Raw genomic sequence first — 11,705 nt, 5'->3', positions numbered from 1 at the left:
AAATAGGTCTCACAACTTTGAAACTGATCAGAGGCAAAAATGTAGGTCTTCCTTCATAAAACAGGATTTCATTCTGATCTTTTTGTTTTTACCTTCATTTCAATTTATTTTCTAAACCCCAAGACACCCAAGATATGAAGCTACATTTATTTTCTTGACACCAGATTCTGAAAAAAAAAATTCGTATTTTGGAGATTCTTAGTACTGGTTATCTGAAATAAAAATTGAGAAGTATTGAGAGTAATATTTTAATAGGACATGGTGGCTTTCAAATACATGATCTTATGTGATCCTTACACAGTCTTGTGAAAGGGATAGGGCAAAAATTAAAATCCTTGCTTTAGAGGTGAGGAAGCTGAAGCTCACAGAGCAGAAGTGGTTTGTCCAAAGCCACATAGCTAGGAATTGGCAGTGTGAACACCAGACAAATTAGACAAATTATGATTATATGGGTACCCCCCCCACCTCTCGTTACAAGTATTTGTAAGTGAGAAAGCTCTTGCATTGTCACACAATGTTTTTGGCTATCTTTCCAAGTCTCTAACCTCCTAACACAAACAATCCATGTTGGGCAACTTGCGAAGTTACTCAAGGAACTTCTCTGGGTCATTTTTGTGGTCTAGTGAGAACACAGGAGAAGATGGCATTGAAAAGTACAACAGTGAACATTGACCATTCACTTGATTAAAGATTTGATGCAGAAAGTGACTGAAGTTACTTGGAGGGAAAAATAGATTGTGGGATTGTGCGTTTTTATTTTGTTTTGTTTTGTTTTGTTTTTTAAACTGGGACTATCCCTCTCTCCATTCTCAGGGAGATACAGACAGTGATGAAGAATATGGTGATTCCTTTTATTTGACTAACTGGATCCTTTTCAGAAAGGGTGAGGGTAGTAAATATGTTAGGAACTCAGTTAAAAACAATGGACAGTTTAATATTCAGCAAATTGGGTGTTCCCTGTTTAGCTTTCTCTTGTTAGAATAATGGAATTTGAGCATTTAGAACATAGCTTGTTTTGAAATGATGCATGAGTTCCCAAAAGCCTTGTTTAACATATTGCTGGAATAATGCATATGAGATGGTTAAAAATGGAAGTAGGAAAAAAAAATCCCCAACACCCTTAGAGGAATTTGCAATTCATAAAGTTACTGACAATTTTGCATTATAGTTGCCATGGTAACCGTGCTAGGCTTCTGCTCAAATGTTTCTCAGAAGGGGAAGGAATAGTATATAATAAGCTCTTCAAGTGTAATTTTTTTTATTGTAGTTGAATTAGTGTGTAATTCTTATGTGAGTATTTTAGTAATCCATGAACACGCACTCTAGTTACGGTTCTGATTTCTTATCTCCGTATGCTTAAGCAATGTATGAAAAGTTGCTGGCGACTGTAATCCTTGGTAATTAATTACTAAAATAATAACAAAAAACATTAACCACAGTAATTAATTATAAAAGTGAAAAGCATTTCAAACTTGACTGTAGTAAATTTCCTAGACCAAAGCATTGGCTTGCTTATTGATTCAAAGCGCTTTCAGCCAAGCATTCAGGCTACATTCACAAGTCACCCCTGGCCCCTTCTATCCTTTTTTTCAGAAGAGTCCTATATAGTGAATAAATGAGGACCAATTAGACCAAAATAATACTTTCATTTGGCCATTTGGTTAGGGAGCTATTTTTAAATGGTAATTGACTCTGTGCGTGCGTGCGTGTGCGTGTGCGTGTGCGTGTGCGTGTGTGTGTGTGCTTTGTTCAGCTTCTATGAAGCAAGTCTAACAGCTGGGCTAGAGCAGTGCATTTCTGGACATGGAGCTAAGGCCATTTCGGGTCTGATTCTGTATGGGTTAGCCTTGAGTAGAGAAGAAATACTGGCTTTAGAGTCAAACAGGCCTGGATTGCATCAGAGCTCTGCATTTTACTAACTGAGACCTTAGGCAAGTCCTTTAACATTGGGAGCCTCAGTTTCTTCATAGGTGTGAATGGGATGGTCATGTGTTTATTGCAGTGTTTGTCAGAATGAGAGATGATTGGACATGAACCACTCGGCCCAAAGCTTGGCACCGTGTATTAGCTGCCTATTGTTGTTGTAACACATCTGCGCAAACGTCGTGTCCTAAAACCACACACATTTAGTATCTTATGGTGCTGGAGCTCCGGAGTCCAAAATGGGTGTTAGCAGGATAAACTCAAGATGTTGGCAGGTCTGCCTGCCTGTCTTCTCTCCCTAGAAGAGAATCTGGGCTTCGCTATTGTTGTTGCTCCTCCAGCTTGAGGGGCTGCCTGCATTCTTTGACTCATGGCCTTTTCCTCTGTTTTCAAAACCTGCAGTAACTGGTCAGGTCTTTCTCACATCTCTTCAGCCTGGCACTGTCTGTCCTTCTCTTCTGCTGTTAAGGATCTTTGTGATGACACAGAGCGCACCCAGGTCGTCCAGGATGATCTCCTGACTTTAAGGCCAATTGATTAACGACCTCAATTCTCCCTTGCCGTTAACATAACACATTCATGGTTTCTGAGTATTAGGATATTTTGGGGGGTGGGGGTGGGGATCATTATTCTGCTTACCATACACAGCAAGCACCAATAAGGGCCAACTATATACTTTTGTGTCATTATTATTATTCATAGTATTAGTAATAGTAGAACATTTATCACCTAAAAGAGGGCCCACACAGGAGCCGGTAGAACAGAGAGAGCTGTCAAAGTCTAGAGCTGCCTGGATCAAATGTTGGTCCATGTGCTGTTCTTTGTGGGTCCTCTGTTTCCAGACAGTCACATTTTAATGGATTTGCATGGGTCCTGGCCGTTGGAACCCATATCTGAAGACCCACCAGGGGCACAGAGTCTCATTTCCCAAGTGTCTTGTCTTGATGTGTTTCTAATTATGAGAAGCTTTATTTCCTTAACACTGATTTTTTAAAAAAATTGTCCTCTCAAACTGCACCAATCCTTAAAACCTAGAAATTACTTCTCAGGAAGAAAGGCTTCCAGGATCTGGGTGAATATGCCTGGAGGTGACAGTGAGAGTTCTTGGTAATATTCTGCCAGGAGACGCTATGGCCACGCTAGAAAGTAATGCCAGTGCCTGTCGGCCTTACGAGAAAACAAGATGCGTCTCTCTGCACTACAAACAGAATGAAAGAGGGTTGATATTTGTACAAAGGAAATTATTCTGACCAATGTTCCACCCCAGGATGCTGTGACCAAGGGGGGTCATGGAGCTACAGATCTGGAGGTCTCATCTGCTTGGGATGGTTTAGGTGGGCCTGTTGGTAAGGTCAGGTAGTCGGCTAAAGGGCCACATAGCTCCTTTCTTCCCTTATGAATCACTGAATTTTTTTTCTCTCTGTCTCCTAAGTGGGGTTTGCATTACTGCTTACACAGTTCTCTTCAGAGCAATCAAGAAGCTGGGACATCTGTTGTCACTGTCTAGGTGGACACATCCCCTACGAGTCTGAGATGCTCTGGCTTCACAATGTACACTGTAGTTCGGAGGAGCCATTCTGAGTCACCACCACTCTCTCAATATTCTGTAAGAAGGTCTTACTTCTGTTTCTCCTTTCCTGTGTGTTTATTCTAATTGCTTTTTTAATTCCCTGACTCTTACTTGGCCTCTGTTCTTATAATTTGGGCCAGCTTCTACTACTGTCATTTTTGGCGGGCTAGGTGTTTCCTTCTCCTTTGATTTAGTCTACGTATTTTCTCAAGAGAATTTAATGGGGCTTCTTTTATAAGCAAACAACCACTCCTCCAAGTTAGTTTTTTTCCAGTTTGATTTGCATAAAGTACACGTGTATGAATTCTTGTGCATTAGCAAATAATAGTCAATATGATCTGAGGAAACTGGGTGATTGTCTCTTTTTACAAGAAATCTACTCATGACTAAATACAAGAAATATACTTATTTGCATTTCCCCTAGAATTTTTCTCCTTAGTTCTTTTACATTTTCTGTGCTGCTAACATGTGTAATCCTTACTACTGGGGGAAGGGGCGGGACTTTGAAAGAATGCATTTTGATTTTGATGATTTACATTTTACCTAAATTGACCCTCTTTGAAAACACAAACTATTCTTCCTGTTGCAAAAAAGGAGATAAATGTTGCTATTTACTGGTAGCAAGATAAATGGGAAAGAGGAAGGATATTCCAACTGTAAACTTGTCCTCTCTTTTGCTTAGGAGCTAGGACGGAATCTTAGTCTCTTCAATGTGCATATTCAATAAATACAATAGCAATTCAATAAATTAGTTTGACATTTAAGTATATAAAACAATGTTTTAATTTCTATCCAAAGGATTAATTTCAAGGACCTTACTTTGGAAAGCATCTATGCCCTGATTGTTTTCCAGCTTTTGGGGCTATTCAGTTCTTCCCAGTCTTTTGGGAATGTAACTAGAATTTACTCAAGTTCCATTTTCTAGTCTTATTATACTTCAGGATCTCTACATTCTCAGTTTCTGGACTTAAGTTGACAGATACCAGCAATGGAGTGTGTCAGTCATCATTGTGATTGAACTTGTAAGACAATGAAGTGAAATTGATGCCTCAGGTATAAGACTAACCCAACTGGTAGTCCCAGCTCAGCCATTTACCAGCTATGTGGGCAAGGTTCTTGACCAGGGTGATCATAACAATCATCCAAACCAGGGCACTTCTAAGAGTGAAGTGAGTGTTATCAAGAATTATGCCAGGACCACAAGCACTAATCAGGCCAAACCAGGATGCATAGTCACACTGCTGTTGGTAGTATTAGCTCTTTCCTCTATAATATGTATAGGAAAATGTAAACATTTGAAAAATACCCATGTTGTAAGATGTAAGGAGTAAACAAGACAATGAATTAAGAGTTCTTAGTTCAGAGACTGGCATACACTAAGGGTCAGTAAATGTTGGTTATTGAACTAACTATATGTACCCAACTTTTTATGTTCCTCAGGGCAATCTGAAACAGTAAATACTATCAACAATTAATATTTGTCACTTGCTTATTATACAGAAATCACCAAGAGATCTTGAGTTTCTTTCTTGGAAGAAGTGTGCTGTTTTCCTGTTTCCTTGAAGTATGATGTAGTATTCTTACCCTCCTAACCCCTTGACTTGGTTAATTAATTTTCTATTAAATCCATTTCATTAGAATGCTGTATCTGTTTTGAGTTTAGATAAGGAAGAAGTTATATAGTAGTTCTCGGTTTGGGTTGAAAATTTTACAGTGCAATCTAATCACCAGTGGAGAATTTCTTCCCTTACTAAAGGTTCCTGAGTAGAGATCTACTACAAAACTGGATTATTGCATGGCTTTGTCAGAGGCTAGCTGTGTTTAGGAGGTTTCTACTATTGCTGTACTTGCAATAAAAATGCGTGTAATTGTGACCAAAGATACTTTTCTTTTTTCCCAAAGATACTTTGTAGATGCTTTAATTTTGTGTAATAAAGAATCAAGAATTGGAGATATTAGAATGTCTGTAATGCAGTTGTGATAAAAACTCAGTTTAGTTGCACAGAAATATTTGTTATAACTAAAGAAGGGTGAATACCTTGAAAAATACTTCATGTTCATCAGACAAATATTTTTTATTATGTTCAGTTAGCCACTGTATAGTACATAATTAGTTTTTGATGTAGTGTTCAATAATTCACCAGGTAAGTATAACACCAAGTGCTCATCACAGCACGTGCCCTCCTCTATACCCATCACCTTGTTATCCCTCCCCCATCCTCCTCCCCTCTGAAGCCCCCAGATTGTTACTTGGGATCTATAGTCTCTCATGGTTCATCTTTCTCTCATTTCTCCCCCTTTGGGTTTCCCCCTTCCCCAATAAGAGCCCCTATGGTCCTCTGGGCTATTGTTTATGTTCCACATATAGGTGAAACCATATGATAATTGTCTTTCTCTGTTTGACTTACTTCACTTAATATAATCCCCTCCAGTTCCATCCACATCTATGCAAATGGTGGATATTCATAATTTCTGATGGTGTATATGTGTGTACACGTACCACATCTTTTTTTTATCCATTCATCTGTTGAAGGGCATCTTGACTCTTTCCACAGTTTGGCTATTCTGGACATTGCTGCTATGAACATTGAGTTGTATGTACCCCTTCTTTTCACTATGTCTGTATCTTTGGGGTAAATACCCAGCAGTGTAATTGTTGGGTTATAGGTAGCTCTATTCTTAACATCTTGAGGAAACTCCACAATGTTTTCCAGAGTGGCTATACCAGCTTGCATTCCCACCAACAGTGTAAGAGGGTTCTCCTTTCTCCACATCCTCACCAACGTTTGTTTTTTCCTGTTTTGTAAATTTTTGCCATTCTAACTGGCATAACTGCCATTCTAATTGTGGTTTTGATTTGTACTTCCCTGATGGCTAGTGATGTTGAACATTTTTTCATGTGTCTGTTAGCCATTTGTATGTCTTTTCTAGAGAACTGTCTATTCATGTCATCTGCCCATTTTTTGACTGGGTTATTAGTTTTTTAAGTGTTGAGTTTGAGAAGTTCTTTACGGATCTTGGATATCAGCCCTTTGTCTGATATGGCATTTGCAAATATCTTCTTCCATTCTGTGGGCTGCCTCTTAGTTTTGTTGACTGTTTCTTTTGCTGTGCAGAAGCTTTTTATCTTGATGAAGTCTCAAAAGTGCATTTTTGCTTTTGTTTCACTTGCCTTTGGGACATGTCTTGAAAGAAGTTACTGTGGCCGATGTCGAAGATGTTACTGCCTGTGTTCTCCTCTAGGATTTTGATGGATTCCTATCTCATATTGAGGTTGTTTATCTATTTTGAGTTTATCTTTGTGTATGGTGTAAGGGAATTGTTCAGTTTCATTCATCTATATGTAGCTGTCCAATTTCCCCAGAACCACATATTGAAGAGACTGTTTTTTTTCCCCTTTGGATATTTTTTCCTGATTTGTAAAAGATTAGTTGACCATAGAGTTGAGGGTCCATTTCTAGAGTCTCTATTCTGTTCCATTGGTCTATGTGTCTGTTTTTGTGCCAGTACCATACTGTCTTGGTGATCACAGCTTTGTAATATAGTTTGAAGTCAGGCAAGGGTTCTGAAGAACACATTCCCAGAGCTGACTGATGGACACAGTAAGTGTGTGCTTGTTTCTACTTTTGTAAGATATTATATTGGACCTTGTGGAAATCTCAGGACAAATGTTCTCTTGCTGGCATAATTTAGCAAAATAGTTGAATTGTTGAGGACCAGTCTCTGTTAAGAGCCCCATAAACTAGTTCCATTAATTCATCCATTCATCTGTCCATTTCTCCACCCCTCCTTGTTGGCTATATAACTTTACAGTGGTCTTCCATTTTGATTCTGGTCTCAGACATGAAACTTACTTTGGCCAATGAGTTGTTGGCAAGCATGGCCTAAGCAGAGGCTTGAGAGTGCTTGTGCAATCAAGTTTATTCTCATTCTTACCTTCTCCCTCACCATAAGAGTATCTATGCTAGCATGTTGGATGATTAGGATACTTGGAACAGAGATGAGTTAGCCTAGTCATTCTAGCCAAGAATATTCTATCTCAGCTGCAAGCCAGCTGACCCCTGTACATCAATATATCTCCCTGTACATGTGAGATTGTTTAACTGAGACCAGATGAACCACCCAGCCAAGCCCAGCCAAGATCAGCAGACCTGTCTGATCAAACATCCCAAAGACACAAACAAGAACTGCTTAGTGTTGTGTGGGCACTGAAGCATTGTAGTTGGTTTGTAGTCAGCATTATTGGGAATAGTTAATGATATAGCTTCAAAGACTCTTGTCCTTACATCTTTTCTCCTTGACAACCACACTTCCACTTTTTTAAAAAACATGTTGCATATTTGGCCACTGAATGTTCTCACACATTATACAGTAATTTCTTTGGAAGAACAAAATAACTGTTTGGAGGTATTTACTCCCATGGGTATATGCTTCAGAAAGATTTGGATTGAAACTGCAAAAACCCTATGAGTGTCTGTGAAATGGAGGAGATTCATTCACTTATCTCCCATTTATTGGATGCTTGGTTGCTGGCTCTGTATCAGACACAATGCTGGGCATTAGGGGAAGGGAGGGAGTGAATGTAAGTAAGCCTATTTGTGCAGACATGGCGTTCTGCTGGAGGACACTCTAAATGAGTAAAGAGACAACAAACAGCACAATATGGAAAATACTAATGTAGAAGGATGAGCACAGTTTTGTTTATTTTTAAATCTAGAGAGACACACCTTTAAACAGAAACACTTAAAGAAATACTCACTCTACTAAGCCTATGAAAACAGGTTTCCAGTTGCAGAATGAGTAATTCACAGGGATGAAATGTACAGCATAGGGCATATAGTCGATGGTATTTTAGTAGCATTAGGTGGTGACAGATGGTAGCTGCATTTGGTGAGCATAGCATAACGTATAGAGTTGTTGAATCACTATTTTGTACACCTGAAATTAAGGTAACGTTGGTGTCAACTACACTTTGGTTAAAAAAAGAAAATTAAAATATCCCAGAAAATATTAAAAATATGATTATATTATTCACTCATTCCCTCAATGAATACATGTTGAACACCTGGTCTAGATAAAAGAGTAAACAAGTTGCTTGGAGACTATAAAAAACAAGTCTTTAAAGGGTTTATAATCTAGAATGGGACACCAGCAAAATAATTAATATAAATCAGAAGGAATTAAGTGGTAGAATGGAGGTTCAAGGTATAATTTAAGTGGAGAGCAAAGAACAATTAATTCTCATTAGGAAAATCATGGAGTGTCTTAAGGATGCCAGGGAATTTAAGCTGGACATCAAAAAATCTCTGACTTATATCTACTCAATACAAATAATTCTATAAAATAAAGGGTATCAGGGTGTGCAGAAGGCTTAGATCTCTGGCTGTAAGATTTGGGGAAATGAAAGTTAAGGGATGCTGCAGAAGAAGAGAACCTTGGAAGATTGAAGGCTGGAGGCCTGGGTTCTCCCCTTGGCAGTATAACTCATTGGTTGTGTGACTCTCACCAAATCAGTTAGCCAGTTGGGTTTTCTCATCTCAAAAATAAGTGAAGGGATTCTGGATGATCTATACAGACTCTTCTAGCTTTAAGACCCTGATTAATCTAATTAAACCGCTCATCGTGTACTTAAACACAACAAAATATCCAATACTTTCCATTAAGGATAAGCCAGCATGAGCTTAGTTATTGGGTGTCATGTTTAAACTCACAGTATGTGAATATTTCATACATTTCAGTTATTAATCTGTGAATACAGATCAGTCTTAATGTAGCACACTCAGCATGGTGGAAATTCTATTTTGGGGAGTGTCAGAATCATTAGTCCAAGTGAAGTGAGGGAGGCTTGTGGAGAAGTTGCATTACAGAGTAGAGCAGCAGACAGCACTGGGTTCAAGTGCTCATGCTATCACCAGCAATGTAATTTTTGCGTAAGTCACTACTCTCTGCCTACTCTCTGTCAACTACGAGTGGGAATACCAATCTTTCATAAAGTGAGGAGCAGAGAAGGTGATGTGGTCAATGTTACTCATTGATAGTTCATTGTGGATAACATAGGAGTGAATAAGTGAGATCTCTGTATGAGGGTATCCCTCCTTGTATATAAGAGATGTGTTCCTGAAAAATTATATATGGCTTGGATTTTTAAAAATCTCTTTCGTATTTGAAGTTTACTGTTTTGAAAGTCCCTGCTGTGACTCCTCTTTCCAAACAATTCTTTGTTTCTTAGATTATGTGAAATTTGAATTTATAAAGCAGAGCAATTATTTTTTTGAAGAGTGGATTATACAATTCTTCTCAGTGTGGAGTCAGCTGCTAGTTGTCTACTCAGTATTCATTTTCCCCTTCTTTGTAAATAAGATATTATTTGAGGCACCAGTGTGCTCAACTCAACGACTTCATTTCACGGTATTTCTTGTATACAAGAGTGACCAATGTGGAATGAGCTGAAGACAATGGGTAAGGTATCAGGAAGAACTCCCTTTTACCTATCAGGAAGAGTCCCCCTTATTTCAACCCTTTTCTTGTTTGGAATGAAGGTTGGGTGTCTACAGACCCAGAGACATTTTGTGGCTTTGAGAATGGAAGTGCTACCCTAAAGACGATGGAGCAGCAAGACAAGGTGCTTTGTGGTATGGCAGATCAGCCCTGGACTGTCCATTTTTGGACTTCCCTTTCTGTGAGAGAGCAACAACCTTCTATTTGGTTGGAGCCTCTGTGATTTTTGTTCTCGGGTATGAGCAGTTTATTGCAGTTTCTAACTGATGCACCTATTGGTGACATTGTTGAGGTCAGTGGGCTTGGGGTTGGTGATGTGCCTGTCAGAACTAGAAACCAGAGTAGTAATCATGCCTGAGTACACACACTGTCCCCACCCAAGCTAATCATCTGAACAAAATCCTACAAGACTAACCAGTTGATGTTGACAATACTGTAGTTTATAAAGTTTATCAAACACTCACTTAGATGCTGGGGAAGCATATAGGAACTGTATGTAGTCTAGTCTTGAAGGACCAGGGAACTCTTCATTATAAAGTTGATGTTTATGTTGGAGACTAAAGGAAAGCAGCAGTTAGTTACTAAAGGCCAACGTGAAAGGAAGTGGCGAGGGCAGTGGGAAAGGCATTTTCAGCAAAAAGAATGAAAGACACAGAGATAGAAGTGAATTATGTCTACTTGAAGGAACTGCAAGTAATTAGTCCATAAATGGGACATAGTGTCAGAGGAAGGGGATAGGGAAGTAGCAAATAAGGCAGGAAACCAGACAGGGGAGCAGATCAAACAGACATTTAAAACCACATTTAGGCAGTTTGTTCTCTTCTAAAAAGGATGCACTTCTGCTTTTGACAGCCCATTGTGATGGCATGGAGGAGGGAGGATGGGACAGGCAGGAGTTGGTTGTGTCAGTGAACCAGGTTTGAAACGACAGGACTACACTAAGGGTATGGCATTAGAAACACAGAGTAGACAGATTCAGGAGATAATATGGGACGGAACCAGTAGGACTTGATGAATGAGTGTCTTTGTGCCAGTGAAGAGGGCCAGGTTTCCGACTTGGGATCTGTGTTAGTGCAAATTTGAAACTCTCCTGGATGTCATATTTGATGCCTCATATAAGAATCCTAAATGTTGGCTTCCTATTTAAAAATGAGCTTGGTCACAATTGGCTTAGTAAAAATTAAATTTTATTGATAAGAAGGGTAAGCCATCTGGCTGTTCTCTGACTGGTTGATATCTATTTCTCTGGGTATAATAAAGATGTAACCTCTGCCACAGGAAGCTATTACCTGATATTATTTATTTCCTGATAAAAAGGAGCAAATCATGCCTGGACATCTGGGGAAAATGAGTTTCTAATAAACCTAAGGTAGTTAATGTCTAAATGGGAGTTTCTCTTGTGATGATAAATGTCTACTCTGTTGAAATAGTTTCCATAAAACTCAGTAGGTACAAGGGTAAAGATATTGTGTAATTGTCAATGAGGCAATAAAGGGATGTTTGTTTATTGGGTTTATAATCAACAATGAACTCTAACTCTTATGAAAAATGAAAATGTTTTGGTGTACCAGTTTAGCAATAGAAGCCTCTCTTTCAGAAAAAAATTATATTTTAATATGTATTTAGTATGCCATTCAGTGGATAATAGAAAAAAATATGGCTGGTGTCACTGGGAAAAATAGCAAATGGTAACCATGTGCGGAAGTACAGTGCT

This window comes from Martes martes, assembly GCF_963455335.1.
Source record: "Martes martes genome assembly, chromosome: 3".
NCBI classification, from domain to species: Eukaryota; Metazoa; Chordata; class Mammalia; order Carnivora; family Mustelidae; genus Martes; species Martes martes.
Note: the sequence above shows the minus strand (reverse complement) of the source record.